We start from the raw sequence: 16599 nt of genomic DNA, 5'->3' as shown, positions 1-16599 counted from the left end.
GCTTGGGATGACACTGGAGATGGAGCCTCTGAACTGTTGATCTCAAGAGGAACTTCCTCAACAGGTTCCAGCATGTCAATCACACTGGAAATTATGTCCCATTGATCAGCAGTTGGTGTAGCAAATGTTCCCTAATCTCCAGCGTAGATGTTCAGTGTTTCTGCTCCAGCATCTCTGCATCATGTGGTGTGTGGAGCTCCAGCGAGTGGGTTCAGACTGAATGATGCTGTGCTGGAGGAGGCCAAGTTCTTTTACAACTGTTCTCAGATTCTGCTTTGCAAGCACAACGTGGCTGAAATGTTTATCAATGTTCTTTAGCTTGGCAATAATGTACAAGTGGCCAAGAGAGAGAGACAGACAGTCCTGTTATCTAGATGCATGTGTGTTTGTGTGTGAGAGAGACAGTCCTGTTAACTGTGTGTGTGCAAGAGAGAGAGAGAGAGAGAGAGAGACAGTCCTGTTATCTAGATGCATGTGTGTGTGTTTGTGTTTGAGAGAGAAAGTGAGAGAGAGAGAGAGGCAGTCCTGTTATCTAGGTGCCTGTGTATGTGTGAGAGAGAGACAGTCCTGTTATCTAGGTGCCTGTGTATGTGTGAGAGAGAGACAGACCTCTTATCTAGGCGCATGTGTCTATTGAGGGTTTTCCATCCACCGAGTTTTTGTGCATTTTGAAAATGCGCATGAAAAAAACTGGATGGAAAAAGACCAAAATTCGAAAAAAGCCCCAAATATCACAAAAAGATTTTTACGCTAGGAGGAGGTGGAAAAGTTAGACTATCGCATCGCCAAAATTCGGAAAAACTGGATGGAAACGGGTTTTTCGCATAAACGATGACGTATCATGCCTCAAGTCATGTGGTTCTGTACATGATCGCGATGTAAAGATGGCAAATGCATACAAAATCAGTTCTGGAGAGAGCAAAAATTGAATTTAACATCTCCATGTATAGAAAAGAAAAAGAAAAAAATTTTTCAAAACCTCAACGTGCAAAAATGCGTAACTGCCAGATGGACGTAAAACCACTATTGTTTGGCGTCCTCTCACGTGATCTAAAGTTTATTCGCATAACTGTAATGAATGGAAACAAGGCTTAATTCGCATTTTTTTCTGCTGAAACTTGGAAATTGCGCATTATTTTTTCGAAAGGTTTGGATGGAAACCCGGTGGGTTTGGGATTTCCTATGGGGACGTTAATGTGTTATGCTATGTGTTGAAACAAAGTGAGTGTTGAGTTGTTCATATATGCTTAAGAATTTCCAGAAGAAAGTGTCATTTGAAGTCTGAGATATTCCTTTCAGCACAACAAAAACTGCTACAGCTCCTCCAGTTCCTTTATTCTACAGACCTAATAGGTCACATATGAGAGGACTGACTGCAATAATCTTCAAGATCTTTAATATTTATGGGCTTTATAATCTGCTCTCTTGTCTACATTTTCAATTCAGCTATTTTGTCATCTTGCAGTAACACTCACAGATCGATTCGTACATATACAGACTGGATTAAGCTCCTTTATCGTTAGAAGAATTAAACAATATATTTTGTACATAATGTAACATTTGTAACATTACTCAGTATAAGTGTTAATAAACTCACCGTCATATGTCATAGACCTGCGTTCATGTGGTGATTCTTCTTGTTTCCTTTCGGTTTATTCATCTGGCCTCACCCATCTCACCTTTACTTGTTTTACCCGTTTGTGTTGTTTTGTTAAACAGGTGATGGTGGTAACCGCCTACACAGAAAACATAGGTAGGTTTGCAATATCCTATACAGCACTTATATATACTGTATACTGCATACTGCTCTCGGTATATACTGTATACCACATACTGGAACCCACTATATTCTGTATATACTACAGTTTCATATGACTGCATGGTGGTTCGGTCCACTTGTGAATGGTTTTCCTCCACCAGTTTGGTGCTTGTTCTGACCTCCTGACAATCAACCCTGGTAAGATTTTTGCTACAGATGCATTAAACTGAAAGGGCATGCAATTCATTTGTTTGTGTGCCAGAGAAATATGCAGTTCTGCCATTCTTTTGCATGCAGGGGTTTAAACTTATGCACTATGTAAATATGCATGTTTCTTTTGTAGCTCAAATTTAAAAACTAGTATATGTTTTTAAAATAATGCCCATGTGGGACCCACTGGGGCCTGCAACTATAACCCAGCTGGGGTCAAGATTTATAACCCCAGTGGGGCCCGAATAGAACCCATGGACACATGTGACATGTGTTGTTAAAACCTCCCAAAGACCTGTAAAAAAACCCCTTAAAAATCAATTTACTATAAAAAAGACCATATACAAACAGAGGATTCCTGAAATTTTAGTCTTCCCCTCCAATACCTAGTCAGACTCCAGGTAATTAATAATAATAAATAAACACAATGGACTGCGCTGCAGAATGCCTTCATTGGTCAATAATGAAACAGTTCTTAGGACGCTCTACGCATGCATTTGAAAGGCAAAGGCAGGGCTTTGAAAATGGCTAAGCACATCTGGGACAAACATTTGCAGCATTTGTTTCTTGAGGATGTAGAAGAATTTGATTCATGGTGTGAAGCTGTAAAAGATAAGATTAATTAGAACTAGGGCTGCCACTAACGACTATTTTTCTATCGATTCAACTATCGACTATTTTATCGATTGGTCGACTAGTCTAAACGATTAATTTTCTGTTATGCGGGGACACGTGAACACGCACAAACCACGTTTTGTGCGGTGGTGCGCGAACGCGCATACACCGCGTATGGTTGTAACAAACCCAAACGCCAAAACCACAAAAACAAAACAACAAACTGAGACCACCGCCAAAAGGCTTGCGGGAAAAGAGGCAAAGGAAAACGTATTCGTTAAAGAAGCACAAAAGATAATACCAACAGAAGAAAACACAAAACAAGGACGCGGAATGAGATCAACGCGAGGTAAGTAACAAACAAAAGAAATGTAGAACATGAAACTAAGGAACGCGGAAAAGCTCAACGCGATGTAAGGTATCAAAAGGGAAAACAAAAAGCGCCGGGGGAAGAACCGGCTACCCGATCTGGTAGGCGAAAAATAAAAACTTCCCAAAAAGGACAGCGAGAGAGACAAGAGAATATTAACAGCGGGGGGAAAACTTGAGATGGAACCAAAACGGGCGCAAAAGTGCGAACACTTGAAAAACAGCTCGAGAGAAGAGAGAGGCGCTGGGGCCTGCCCTGACAGAGTCCCCCCCCCCTAGGCCCGAGACCCCGCGGGCCAAGAGCAGCGGCCCTCTCGCGACGGAAGTCACGGATCAGGTCCGGGCACAGAATACGCGAAGCCGGGACCCAACTGCGCTCCTCCGGCCCATACCCTTCCCAGTCCACCAGGAACTGCTCTCGACCACGGACCCGACGGACATCCAAAAGGCGGCGAACCGTGTAGACGGGGCCCCCGCCCACCATACGCGGAGCCGGCGGTGGAGGTGCCGGAGGAAGACCACACAGGACCGGCCGGAGTTTGGACACGTGTGTAGTGGTATGGCCAGAACCAAGAGGTAACTGACTACGCCACCCCCGGGGGTATAAGCTTCCGAGGGAAAGTGAATTTGTTAACACCAACTCCTTGAAATGATCCCAATTACCAGGGTTTCCACCCCATTTAGGTTTTTGCAACTTAAGACAGAGACAAGGTCAAAATAGAAATGTTTATTATCACAGTAATCAATTTTATAATTATTTTTAAAAATCTCAGCTCCCAACACACACCTACTCACTCACACATCGGGTATGGTCCAACAGCCGAACAGAACAAACACAAATACTATAAAATAAGAACTAACTAAACCAGGCAGGGAGGGGCTTACCAAAGGGGATGACCGTCGCCACTAAAGTGGGTCAGCAGAACCGCAGGAAGAATACGCTGGCTTCACACCCCAGTGACCCTACCCTACCCAAAGGGTGAACTCGCAAACGTAAACACCCACCACCACCGGCAGCGGCCTCTTGTCCCTGCTCCTGCCAAAAGAACAAAAAAACACAATCATTGGCCTTGTCCACCACCCTCCCAAAGAATGGCCGGGCGTCCCAGGCCAGCAGCACAACAATCCCCAAAGCACAGTGATCACACACCCGATAAATTGCACACTTGACTCACTACTACATCCCAGAGGGCACTGCAAGCATCACACCCCTACAAGGGCACCACAACGCCCCAACCACCCCCCAGGAGGAACCCAAGGCCCCAAAGAACATAAGGCAAATAAAACACAAAGCAATTAACCACTCCACACAATAAGGAAATAAACAAACCCAAAAACCAAACCAATAAAGTCAAAACCAAGAAATTAATACCCACTTACGCACCCACCCGCACACACACACACACACACACACACACACACTAAACATGCTCGTTCTAATTGACACCCCCGCTCTACCACGTGCAGGGACGACACTCGGCCCCTGCTCGCGGCAATACCGCCGTTTGGCAGGGCCAGCCCCACGTGCGAGTACACTATTATAAAACATAAAACACCATAAAACAAAGTAGCAGAACAACAGCCGGAGTGAAGCCCAGCACAGCGAAGCTTGTTGTAGGCCCGGTAGAGAGAGAGAGGGAAGGTGGAAACACTCAGTAACCTATAACAAACAGATATAACCAGATTAGCCAACCCCTCAATAGTTACTGCTCATAGTAGCGGCGATATTAAAACACTACTTACCCACAGTCTAGTAGTACTAGACACCAGGCCCAAGTACTAATCTCGGAGGTAACAGTCGCGAGATATAAAGCCTACATGGAAGGAGGAAACATTAGCCACGACACTATAAAAATGTAACGTTAGCGAGTGCGTGACCGAATAATCACCTGCCAAACCACAGGGAAACCGCGAGCTAGATAACCCCCTGTAGTGGATTGCAAGCGCGTAAGCACCGAACGCAATAACGTTGAGACGCCACTGTAGAAAGCTAGCTGCCGAGTGAATCTACCTGGACACAATATAACAGCTAACATTAGCAATCGATGACTAACTTGCACTCCGATGCCAGAGAACACAATTTACCTACCTCTAGGAAGAGTGTAGTCTAAACGAACCCCAACCACAGCCTTGACAGAAATCGCCCGCAGACAAACAGCATCAAACTAACGCCGATGACCGGACAGCATAGGGCAGCCAGAACGTGCGTTTGGCAATGTCGGCGCCCTGAATTTAAAGTCCAGCCCTACATGGAATGCCCGAGCAATGTGATGACGCAACTAATGACGCGACGTGGCTGCAGCACACGTGGAAGACCGGATGCACCCGCATGGAAGGGGGAAGTGCCAGGCGGTAAGCAACAGGGTTGATTTGCCTTTCCACCTTAAAGGGCCCCAAGTACCGCAGGGCCAACTTCCGCGTACCCCCACGGACAGGCAGGTCCTTAACAGACAACCAAACTCGCTGGCCAGGGCGGAACGAGGGAGCAGGGAGCCTATGCCTGTCGGCCTGGCGACGTTGGGCAGCTGAGGCAGATAACAGGGCCCGACGAGCGCCCTTCCAGGCCAGCCGGCATCGCTTGACAAGGGCCCGGGCCCCCGGCACCACGACCTCGCCCTCCTGGTCAGCGAACATAGGAGGGGGGTACCTGTTGAGACACTCAAATGGAGACATCCCCAGGGACGAATGCCACAGCGTGTTGTGGGCGTACTCAGCCCAAACCAGGCGCTCGGCCCAGGACGACGGACAAGCGGAGGCAAGACAACGCAAGGTCTGTTCTAGGTCTTGGTTGACCCTCTCGGTCTGGCCGTTGGACTGGGGGTGAAAACCCGAGGACAGACTGGCCTTAGCCCCCAGCAACCCGAGAAAGGCCACCCAGAACCGGCTGGTGAACTGGGATCCCCTGTCGGAGACTACGTCGACCGGGAACCAATGAGCCCGCACCACGTGCTCCAGGAACAGACGGGCGGTTTCTTGGGCAGAGGGCAATTTGGGCAAGGCCACAAACTTGGCCGCCTTGGAGAACCGGTCGACTACGACCAGGATAGCGGTGTTTCCCCGGGACGCCGGCAGCCCGGTCACAAAGTCCATAGAGACATGAGACCATGGACGTGAAGGCACCAGGAGAGGGTGCAAGAGCCCCAAGGGCTTGGACCTGGGGGTCTTACTGCTGGTACACACCGTACACGCTGCCACAAAGCCTCCGATGTCCTTTACCATACCGGGCCACCAAAACCATCTGCTTATGAATTCGGTGGTCCGGCGTGACCCGGGATGAGCGGCGAACAGTGAGGCGTGACTCCATTGCATGACCCCTTTCCTTTGGTCAGAGGGGACGTACAGCCGCCCAGGTGGCCCGCCTCCTGAATCGGGCTCTGCCACGAGTGCTCGTCTGACGGCCGCTTCGACGTCCCACTGAATGGGCGCTGGCAATATGGCGCCAGGGACCACAGGACCAACCTGCGGTTCCCATTGACGTGATAGGGCATTAGGCTTGGTATTTTTGGAGCCCGGGCGGTAGGACAAGGTGAAGTCGAAGCGACTGAAAAACAAGGACCACCTGGTCTGCCTAGGGTTCAGGCGTTTAGCCTGTTGAAGGTTGAAGCCTGTGTGTTCTACTGTGAGACTCCTCTAGTCATCATAAGTGTTCCCATTTTTACTAAACTCTCTCACTGGGATCAGGAGGGGGAGGACAGAGGAATTTACTTGTCAGCGGTGCTAGAAAGTGTAGATGGGATGTTTTCTGTTTCCACCATTGCAGTATCTGACCAGTGTGTCTGTCAATCAGTGGCTCATAGAGGTGCTGATCCAGCTGCTCAGTGATGCTCATCATCTCTCTCCTGAGTAGGAGATCCATGAGACCCCAAGATGTTTGCATATGTTTGCTCGAGAACGCTGGAGTGACCAGGTAATTCTTCATCTTCCACCTTTCTCTGATCCTTGGTCTTCAGTGGTGTCTGTATCAGTTGCTGGGACACAATGTCCTGCTCTTCTTTTATCTGTTGTTCTGTCTTGGTCAGTGTGTCCACTGTAAAGAAGACATGAGGATATAACGAGGATCCAGCAGTGTCACTAGCACCAAACATTTTCTCTCCTCCATCCCTGCAAACCTTTTCTGCAGCAGGTTTCCCTGAGTGTTTCCATCCTCCTCGTGTTATGACCCTCTGCCTGAAGCTCCATCTTCAGCACAGCAATGCTTGGGATGACACTGGAGATGGAGCCTCTGAACTGTTGATCTCAAGAGGAACTTCCTCAACAGGTTCCAGCATGTCAATCACACTGGAAATTATGTCCCATTGATCAGCAGTTGGTGTAGCAAATGTTCCCTAATCTCCAGCGTAGATGTTCAGTGTTTCTGCTCCAGCATCTCTGCATCATGTGGTGTGTGGAGCTCCAGCGAGTGGGTTCAGACTGAATGATGCTGTGCTGGAGGAGGCCAAGTTCTTTTACAACTGTTCTCAGATTCTGCTTTGCAAGCACAACGTGGCTGAAATGTTTATCAATGTTCTTTAGCTTGGCAATAATGTACAAGTGGCCAAGAGAGAGAGACAGACAGTCCTGTTATCTAGATGCATGTGTGTTTGTGTGTGAGAGAGACAGTCCTGTTAACTGTGTGTGTGCAAGAGAGAGAGAGAGAGAGAGAGAGAGAGACAGTCCTGTTATCTAGATGCATGTGTGTGTGTTTGTGTGTGAGAGAGAAAGTGAGAGAGAGAGAGAGGCAGTCCTGTTATCTAGGTGCCTGTGTATGTGTGAGAGAGAGACAGTCCTGTTATCTAGGTGCCTGTGTATGTGTGAGAGAGAGACAGACCTCTTATCTAGGCGCATGTGTCTATTGAGGGTTTTCCATCCACCGAGTTTTTGCGCATTTTGAAAATGCGCATGAAAAAAACTGGATGGAAAAAGACCAAAATTCGAAAAAAGCCCCAAATATCACAAAAAGATTTTTACGCTAGGAGGAGGTGGAAAAGTTAGACTATCGCATCGCCAAAATTCGGAAAAACTGGATGGAAAAGGGTTTTTCGCATAAACGATGACGTATCATGCCTCAAGTCATGTGGTTCTGTACATGATCGCGATGTAAAGATGGCAAATGCATACAAAAACAGTTCTGGAGAGAGCAAAAATTGAATTTAACATCTCCATGTATAGAAAAGAAAAAGAAAAAAATGTTTCAAAACCTCAACGTGCAAAAATGCGTAACTGCCAGATGGACGTAAAACCACTATTGTTTGGCGTCCTCTCACGTGATCTAAAGTTTATTCGCATAACTGTAATGAATGGAAACAAGGCTTAATTCGCATTTTTTTCTGCTGAAACTTGGAAATTGCGCAATTATTTTTTCGAAAGGTTTGGATGGAAACCCGGTGGGTTTGGGATTTCCTATGGGGACGTTAATGTGTTATGCTATGTGTTGAAACAAAGTGAGTGTTGAGTTGTTCATATATGCTTAAGAATTTCCAGAAGAAAGTGTCATTTGAAGTCTGAGATATTCCTTTCAGCACAACAAAAACTGCTACAGCTCCTCCAGTTCCTTTATTCTACAGACCTAATAGGTCACATATGAGAGGACTGACTGCAATAATCTTCAAGATCTTTAATATTTATGGGCTTTATAATCTGCTCTCTTGTCTACATTTTCAATTCAGCTATTTTGTCATCTTGTAGTAACACTCACAGATCGATTCGTACATATACAGACTGGATTAAGCTCCTTTATCGTTGGAAGAATTAAACAATATATTTTGTACATAATGTAACATTTGTAAGATTTCTCAGTATAAGTGTTAATAAACTCACCGTCATATGTCATAGACCTGCGTTCATGTGGTGATTCTTCTTGTTTCCTTTCGGTTTATTCATCTGGCCTCACCCATCTCACCTTTACTTGTTTTACCCGTTTGTGTTGTTTTGTTAAACAGGTGATGGTGGTAACCGCCTACACAAAAAACATAGGTAGGTTTGCAATATCCTATACAGCACTTATATATACTGTATACTGCATACTGCTCTCAGTATATACTGTATACCACTGGAACCCACTATATTCTGTATATACTACAGTTTCATATGACTGCATGGTGGTTTGGTCCACTTGTGAATGGTTTTCCTCCACCAGTTTGGTGCTTGTTCTGACCTGACAGTCAGCCCTGGTAAGATTTTTGCTGCAGATGCATTAAACTGAAACTGCATGCAATTCATTTGTTTGTGTGCCAGAGAAATATGCAGTTCTGCCATTCTTTTGCATGCTGAGGTATAAACTTATGCACTATGTAAATGTCTGTTTCTTTTGTAGCTCGAATAAAAAAAAACTAGTATGTTTTTAAAATAATGCCCATGTGGGACCCACTGGGGCCTGCAACTATAACCCAGCTGTGGCCAGGATTTACAGTATAACCCCAGTGGGGCCTGAATAGAACCCATGAACACATGTGACAGAGAGAAATATGCAGTTCTGCCATTCTTTTGCATGCTGAGGTATACAATTATTAAGAAAATGGAACCTAACACGCCTTTTCACATTCACAGGCTTAGGATCAACAGATGTAAAGGTCTGGATGTCCTCTGCTGAAGTGGAGGACCTGAGTACTGAGACGCCCATTGCAGACTGAGCTGTTCTTAGCTGAATATTAGAACTGCTTTTTGCATCAGTCATTTTGGAATGGATAGGCTCAACATGTTTGTCCAAAGAATCAACAATTGATCTCGTATTATTAACAGCACCATTCTCAATGCTGCTGATCTTCTCTTCCATACAGGTACTGCCATCACGTGGAACAATTGAACCTTTCATTGCAGGATGATTTTCTACATTAAAGAACCCTTGAATAGTGCAGAACCAGAGGTGATTGTCAGAGGACAATCCAGAGTCTTTAGGGGCTTCAAGCACCTCGCTTACAGCTCTGAAGGTCTTTGCCCTTTGGTTCTTTTCTATAAAAAAAGAGTGTCATACTGGAGAAATTCTGTTTGGAATTAGTTAAAGCCACATCTTTCTTTCTTTCACATTTTGCATTACAGCTGCCATCCATGCTATCAAGTGCCACAGCGATCGTAACCGTGAAGGTGGCTGCATCTGGGTTAGACTTCTCTCGTGCCTGCTTCATTACTGGAATATTTTTTCCAGTCACTGCAGTCTCCAAGGGGTGAGTAGCTTGAATTGTGTTTGACAGCATCTTTGCCACCTTTGCGGTCACAGAAGGCCTTGCTGTCCTCCAGGTCTGGGATAATGGTGTTTTGGTAGCAACAGATATGAAGACTGCTTCTTGCATTGCCATTTGCACTTCATTCACAGTCATCTGGCATATGGAGTCCGACAGGTCCACTGACGATCTTGATGAAGACATAATTGTGAGACAAGGCAGGGTCATTAAATTTCTTCTCATATGACACAAAATAGGTAAGATCTTAGATTTCTAACATATTAAAATGCTAAATGTACTAAACTATTTTGGGGCATATAATTGTCACGTTACAGTCTCTGACCCCTCCCCTTTGGGCGTGTGTTTATGTTGTCTACGTCTAGTCATCTGCGTCTGTGGATCTTCGTGGGTGTGGATGTGTCTGAGTGTTCATATGTCTCACCTGTGGCTCATCTTGTGATCACTCGGGGCTTATGTGGTCTGTCTATTTAATGTGTGTTCACGCAGTGTTCTGTGCTCGTCTTTGTCAGTGTTTGAGTCACACCAGACTTAATGTGTAAGTGTTTTACGTGCGCTGTCTGCGCTATTTGTTTTGTGAATAAAAGTGACGTTTGTGCGAAACCGCAGGACTCATGCCTCGTCCATCGCGCTGCGCCCATCGTCACAGAAAGACGAGCTGAAGAAGGGGTAAGCCAGGATAGGCACCACCAGAGGCCCAGTAGGCACCACCATGCCTCTTCCCCTGTCCATCGCCACGAGAACCCCGTGACCTTCGATGAGATGCGGCAGGATCCCGTGGTTGTGTTTCTGCTGCGTCAGGCTCAGGCAACCAAGGAAGTGTCACTGGCGGAGCAGTCGCGCCAAGACGCGCAACGGTTTTGGAGAGAGAGAGAGAGACACCTCCCTTCCTCCAGAGACACCTTGCCTCTGAGAATCGGCTCCTTAGAGCTTTGCAGAGCAGAGAAGACCCCCGAGAATGAGTTTGAGGGGAAGGGGTCAGAAGAGGAGGAGAGCCCTCCTCCATCCGTGTACTCTACCCCCCACAGAGTATTACGGTGAGGGCGAGGAAGAAGAGGAAAGCCTTCCTCCATCCTCTACCCCCACAGAGCGAGACGGAGAGGATGCGACCTCTCCTCCGTCCAAGTGCTCCGACCTGTCAGACTACTCAGACGGTGAACCGTGCACGGGGGAGGAGTACTCGGAGGGTCAATCATACACCGAAGGGGAGGAGGTGAGCCCGCTCCCATCGGAGCACTCCGGAGACACTGTGAGGGGGAAGGGAGGCCCGGCTGATAGCGTTTCTCCTCCCCTCTCCGAGTCTCCCAGGGAGGGTGTTCTAGGCTGTCATCCCGGCTGTCTCGCACTCGGCTGCAAACTGATCCAGTTAAAGCTGTAGGTCCTGGTCCAATGTCTCCAGTCCAGAGGCACTGCCCCCGATGTTCACGTGATGCTGAAAAGACGTGTCAGCCAGGACAGTCCCACAACATCCAGAGCTTTAACAAACTCTGGGCAGATCTCCTCCACCCTGGAGCCTTTAACAAACTCAGGGCAGATCTCCTCCACCCTGGAGCCTTGACGCCAAGGAGTTTCACAACTACCCTGGTCACCTCAGCCCAAGTGAGGGGTGAACTTTTGCCCATCCTTTGTTAACTATTATTAACTATTAACTATTATGTTTGTCTATATACAATATGGTTGTGTATCTGTGTGTCTTGGTGTGTGTGTGTTGGTCTATATATGGTTGCGTCTGTGTCCGTCTTGGAGTTTGTGTGTTCATTTATATATACAATCGTTTTAGTGTGTGTCTTGGTGTGTGTGTGTTGGTCTACATATGGTTGTGTCCATGTGTGGCATGCAGAAATTCTGCAAGAAAAAAATAATAAAACCTTCCCTTTTAGTGCACTTAACAGCATCAAAAATTTCTTTTAGTGCAAATAACATAAGCCCCTTATTTTTGAGTGAAGGCAATTTTGTAAACATTGCAGAATCTAAAAACGAATGTGTTATTGTGCTTTAATTTGAACTCAGTTGCAGCTCCTGAGTCTTCTTCACTCTCCTCATCTTACACTGAAAGTTCTCAGTACTCCCAGTTTAAGAACGGCAGGTTTTCATGCAGGAAACACAACTGTTCTGCGTGTTCTCCTGTGAGACTCCTCTTGTCATCATAAGTGTTCCCAGTCTTACTAAACTCTCTCTCACTGGGATCAGAGGGGGGGGGGGGGGACAGAGGAATTTACTTGTCAGTGGTGCAAGAAAGTGTAGACGGGATGTTTTCTGTTTCCACCATTGCAGTATCTGACCAGTCTGTCTGTCAATCAGTGGCTCATAGAGGTGCTGATCCAGCTGCTCAGTGATGCTCATCATCTCTCTCCTGAGTAGGAGATCCATGAGACCCCAAGATGTTTGCATACGTTTGCTCAAGAACGCTGGAGTGACCAGGTAATTCTTCATCTTCCATCTTTCTCTGATCCTTGGTCTTCAGTGGTGTCTGTATCAGTTGCTGGGACACAATGTCCTGCTCTTCTTTTATCTGTTGTTCTGTCTTGGTCAGTGTGTCCACTGTAAAGAAGACATGAGGATATAACGAGGATCCAGCAGTGTCACTAGCACCAAACATTTTCTCTCCTCCATCCCTGCAAACCTTTTCTGCAGCAGGTTTCCCTGAGTGTTTCCATCCTCCTCGTGTTATGGCCCTCTGCCTGAAGCTCCATCTTCAGCACAGCAATGCTTGGGGTGACACTGGAGATGGAGCCTCTGAACTGTTGATCTCAAGAGGAACTTCCTCAACAGGTTCCAGCATGTCAATCAAACTGGAAATTATGTCCCATTGATCAGCAGTTGGTGTAGCAAATGTTCCCTAATCTCCAGCGTAGATGTTCAGTGTTTCTGCTCCAGCATCTCTGCATCATGTGGTGTGTGGAGTTGTTTTACAACTGTTCTCAGATTCTGCTTTGCAAGCACAACGTGGTTGAAATGTTTATCAATGTTCTTTAGCTTGGCAATAATGTACAAGTTGCCAAGAGAGAGAGAGAGACAGACAGTTCTGTTATGTAGATGGATGTGTGTGTATTTGAGTGGGAGAGAGACAGTCCTGTTAACTGTGTGTGCATGCACGAGAGAGAGAGAGAGAGAGAGAGAGAGAGAGAGAGAGATTGATTTTGAGGGTTGACACTATTTTATTGTAAAAATTCTTCAACGTTACATTCATACTGTACAACATCTGCATCTGTATCACTCCAACAAACAGAAAACAGAATGAAAAACCTTTCACAGTTTCCACAGATTTCCACTTTTAATGTGTAGATTTGTACAGAGAGTTGAACACAGTGACGTTGTGATTCAGCATGTGTAACTTGTGGAACAGGATTTATGTCATATGTACAGAAATCAACTGCAGCTCAACAGTCCTTTATTGGAGCATCAGAGTGCTGATTTACAGACTGTCATTTACCACCAGCAGCAGAGAACCAACACAAAACCTACACACACGATCTCAGCTCACTGGAAGAGCTACTCAAATATAGTGTGTGTGTGTGTGTGTGTGTGTGAGAGAGAGAGGTTTTGTTCTCCAGTTGTGTGTGTAGAGGAGTGTATGTTTCCATGGAGACTCAGGTGTTGTTCCAGTTGTAATAGAAATCAGAAATATAGACTTCATAACACTGCTTTCCCAGAGAAGTGTTTTAAGAACATGGTGTGCTACCGAAAGAGGAAGTTTGAGGTCATCCACTGGGTCAAGGAGACTAGACAGAGAGAAGGCGGGAGTGAGGACATGTTCCAGGCTGGTGACATGTTTCATGTTCCAGACGGACAGCAGGCCCAGCAAGAAAACGTTCCCCTTAGATTGCAGAATTATTCTTACATTTGATGTTTGGCACACATGCATTCAATCATGTCATGTATTTACGAATACATCATCTGACTGTAATTGTGCTGATAATGTTTCACATGACCAACCACCCCTAAAACTGTTTAAAAGGGTTGGAGGTTTGAACAATAAACCAGAGTGATTTGGTAAAGTAACCAACGTGTGTGTGTGTTGCTTTCACTAATTATCACTCTCTGAGCTCGTATCTTTTCTTACAGAGAGACCCCGGTTGTTGTGACGGAGAATTTCCACGACACAGTACACGGGAGGTTATTCTAGCGCACACACACACACTGAAGAATCAGAATCCAAAATCCAAAACCCTGCATAGAGGGGCTCAGTGAATGTGGAGTGGAGTGTGTGTATGTGTGTGAGTGTGTGTTTGTGAGAGGAGACGCTGTAGAAGGACAGAGTACCGGCCGGCCAGTCCAGATATACTCTCCTACTCTGTTGGAGCTGGAGGGGGGGGGCAGAGATGACAGTGCAGTTATTAATGTATCCAAACCAACAGTTTTTAATGTGATGGACAGTGTATCTGTTATTATAGCAGCGCAGCACCCAGGACTTTATATTGTATCCAAACCCACAGTCATTACTGTCTCCTTTCCTGCTGATTCCTTTATATGTCACTGCTATATCAGCATCTCCACTACACTCAACCTCCCAGTAACAGCGTCCAGTCAGACTCTCTCTACACATCACCTGATACCAGCCATCAAATCTCTCTGGATGATCAGGATACGTCTGCTGCTCCTTTACACACGTCACCTTTCTGTTTCCCTCAGACAGAGAGAGACGTGTGTGTGCTGTGTTTGGGTCCAGTGTGAGCTCACACGCATCTGCACACAAGAAGAGACATTAGAGGAGACTACACAAATACTGTGTGTGTGTGTGTGTGTGTGTGTGTGTGTAAGTATCTGTGTGTGTGTGTGTGTGTGTGTATGTGTATGTATGTGTGTGTGTGTGTGTGTGTATTAATTACATAACTGCTGCTTACATTTTCTTAGTCCTGGTTTGAGTCTGATCTTCCCTGCATGATCCACCCTAAAGAAAACACACACACACACACACACACTTATTTTTTTATTTTGAAGGCTTTGTCCTTAAATATAGAAATAGAGGAAGAAAGCTCCCTCCCTCTGTCTCTCTCTCTGACACACATACACCTAGATAACAGGCCTGTGTGTCTTGCTCATACACACATGCAGATAGGTAGCAGGACTGTCTCACACACACACACACCTAGATAACAAGACTGTCTGTCACACACACACAGGCACCCAGATAACAGGACTGTCTGTCTCTCTCTCACACACACACACACACACACACACACACACACACACACACACACACACGTACACGTCTAGATAACAGGACTGTCTTGCACAAACATGCACTAGATAACAGGACTGTCTGCATCTCTCTCTCACACACATATCCACCCAGATAACAGGACTGTCTCACACACACACGTATGCACCTACATAACAAAACTGTCTCTCTCTCATACACATGCACCTAGATAACAGGACTGTCTATCTCTCACACACATACACCTAGATAACAGGACTGTCTCCCTATCACACATGCATCTAAATAACAGGGCAGTCACACACACATATGCACCTATATAACAGGACTGTCTGTCTCTCTTACACACATACATCTAGATAGCAGGACTGTCTGTCTGTTTCTTACACACACACACACCTAGATGTATGCCGAAGTTTATAACTCTCTTGCATTGTATGGTTCTTCTCACACTATAAGCATGGTTTTGTAAAAGCACGGTTGTATGACATCACTCTGTGGCCTTGGTGAATCATCTTTGTCATTGTCTGTTTTCATTTCTTCTACTCTAGTCATGAAACGACTTCGTTTTCCTAATTACTTAGATTTTTAATTTTGATTGACTTTTCTAATCCTTTTAAAACCTTAGTACAGGGTCAAAATCTCTGAAGAGCGGGTCTGACACGATCTTTGTTTGGCGTTCAACAAAGTCCACCAGCTCTGTGAATCTGACTCGTCTTCTCTGACGCTCTTGGATGTCATATGCATGAACTCTCCATCGCTCTCTTATTATAAATGGCAACTTGGCAATAATGGCTCTCATGTTGGTGGGATTGTCCATCTCTGTGTAATTTATGGAGGACACAGAGAGGGATCCTTATGCAAAAGCTCAAGACTTTTATTTTGATAGCTCTGTACAGCAGTAGCTCACAAAGACGCTTGGCTCTTATGAGAGATAGTCTGTGCTGCTACGTAGAGGTGGTTAATCTGGTCCAAGTTCGTAACGGGTAGGCAGAGTCCGTGAGGTATCCGAGGGCTAGGTAGGAGGCGCGGTCTAGGGAACAAGCAGAGGTCGGTACACAATAGAATCCACACAAGGGTGTAACGCTCAGTTCGCAACATGGTTGGCAATACGTCGTGTCAGGAAGTGGGACGGAAGGGCACAAGAATGTTAGGAATGTGGGCGTGGTGATGGGGAACAGCTGAGCTCGAGTGGCAATCAGGTGACATTCCTGACACTGCCATATAATCAATGTCCTACAACTGACCTAGAATACTGAGAAAATTATAGCTTATCTGCTTCACTTTCTGCTTTAGAGTCAATGGCATAGCTGAAAGCTCTTATAGAAGAT

The 16599-nt window shown here is 45.9% G+C and overlaps 1 protein-coding gene and 3 long non-coding RNA genes across 4 annotated transcripts in view; 2 read left to right on the top strand and 2 right to left on the bottom strand.

The window, feature by feature from the left end:
• The window catches only part of LOC143497213 (NLR family CARD domain-containing protein 3-like), a 28416-nt gene extending 24499 nt beyond the window's left edge, over positions 1-3917 (bottom strand). The window contains exons 1-2 of the mRNA XM_076993080.1: positions 3839-3917; positions 1598-1736 (exon numbers count right to left, since the gene is read on the bottom strand). The gene's annotated coding sequence lies outside the window, so the exon portion shown is untranslated. The remainder of the gene's footprint in view (positions 1-1597; positions 1737-3838) is intronic.
• LOC143497224 (uncharacterized) overlaps positions 1-9536 on the top strand; it is a 32533-nt gene extending 22997 nt beyond the window's left edge. Inside the window, exons 2-4 of the long non-coding RNA XR_013125747.1 lie at positions 8872-8905; positions 9014-9102; positions 9479-9536. This is a non-coding gene — a long non-coding RNA (uncharacterized LOC143497224). The remainder of the gene's footprint in view (positions 1-8871; positions 8906-9013; positions 9103-9478) is intronic.
• On the bottom strand, positions 3919-8777 carry LOC143497223 (uncharacterized). The gene is made up of 3 exons (XR_013125746.1): positions 8750-8777; positions 4697-4767; positions 3919-4613 (listed from the first exon to the last, which is right to left on the bottom strand). It is a non-coding gene; the product is annotated as an uncharacterized LOC143497223 (long non-coding RNA).
• Positions 9537-9542: 6 nt separating the features above from the next.
• LOC143497225 (uncharacterized) lies at positions 9543-10351 on the top strand. The gene is made up of 3 exons (XR_013125748.1): positions 9543-9858; positions 9968-10092; positions 10242-10351. It is a non-coding gene; the product is annotated as an uncharacterized LOC143497225 (long non-coding RNA).
• Positions 10352-16599: the final 6248 nt, after the last annotated feature.

This window comes from Brachyhypopomus gauderio, unplaced genomic scaffold, assembly GCF_052324685.1.
Source record: "Brachyhypopomus gauderio isolate BG-103 unplaced genomic scaffold, BGAUD_0.2 sc103, whole genome shotgun sequence".
Taxonomy (NCBI): domain Eukaryota; kingdom Metazoa; phylum Chordata; class Actinopteri; order Gymnotiformes; family Hypopomidae; genus Brachyhypopomus; species Brachyhypopomus gauderio.
Note: the sequence above shows the minus strand (reverse complement) of the source record. Positions and strands in the feature narration are given on the sequence as shown.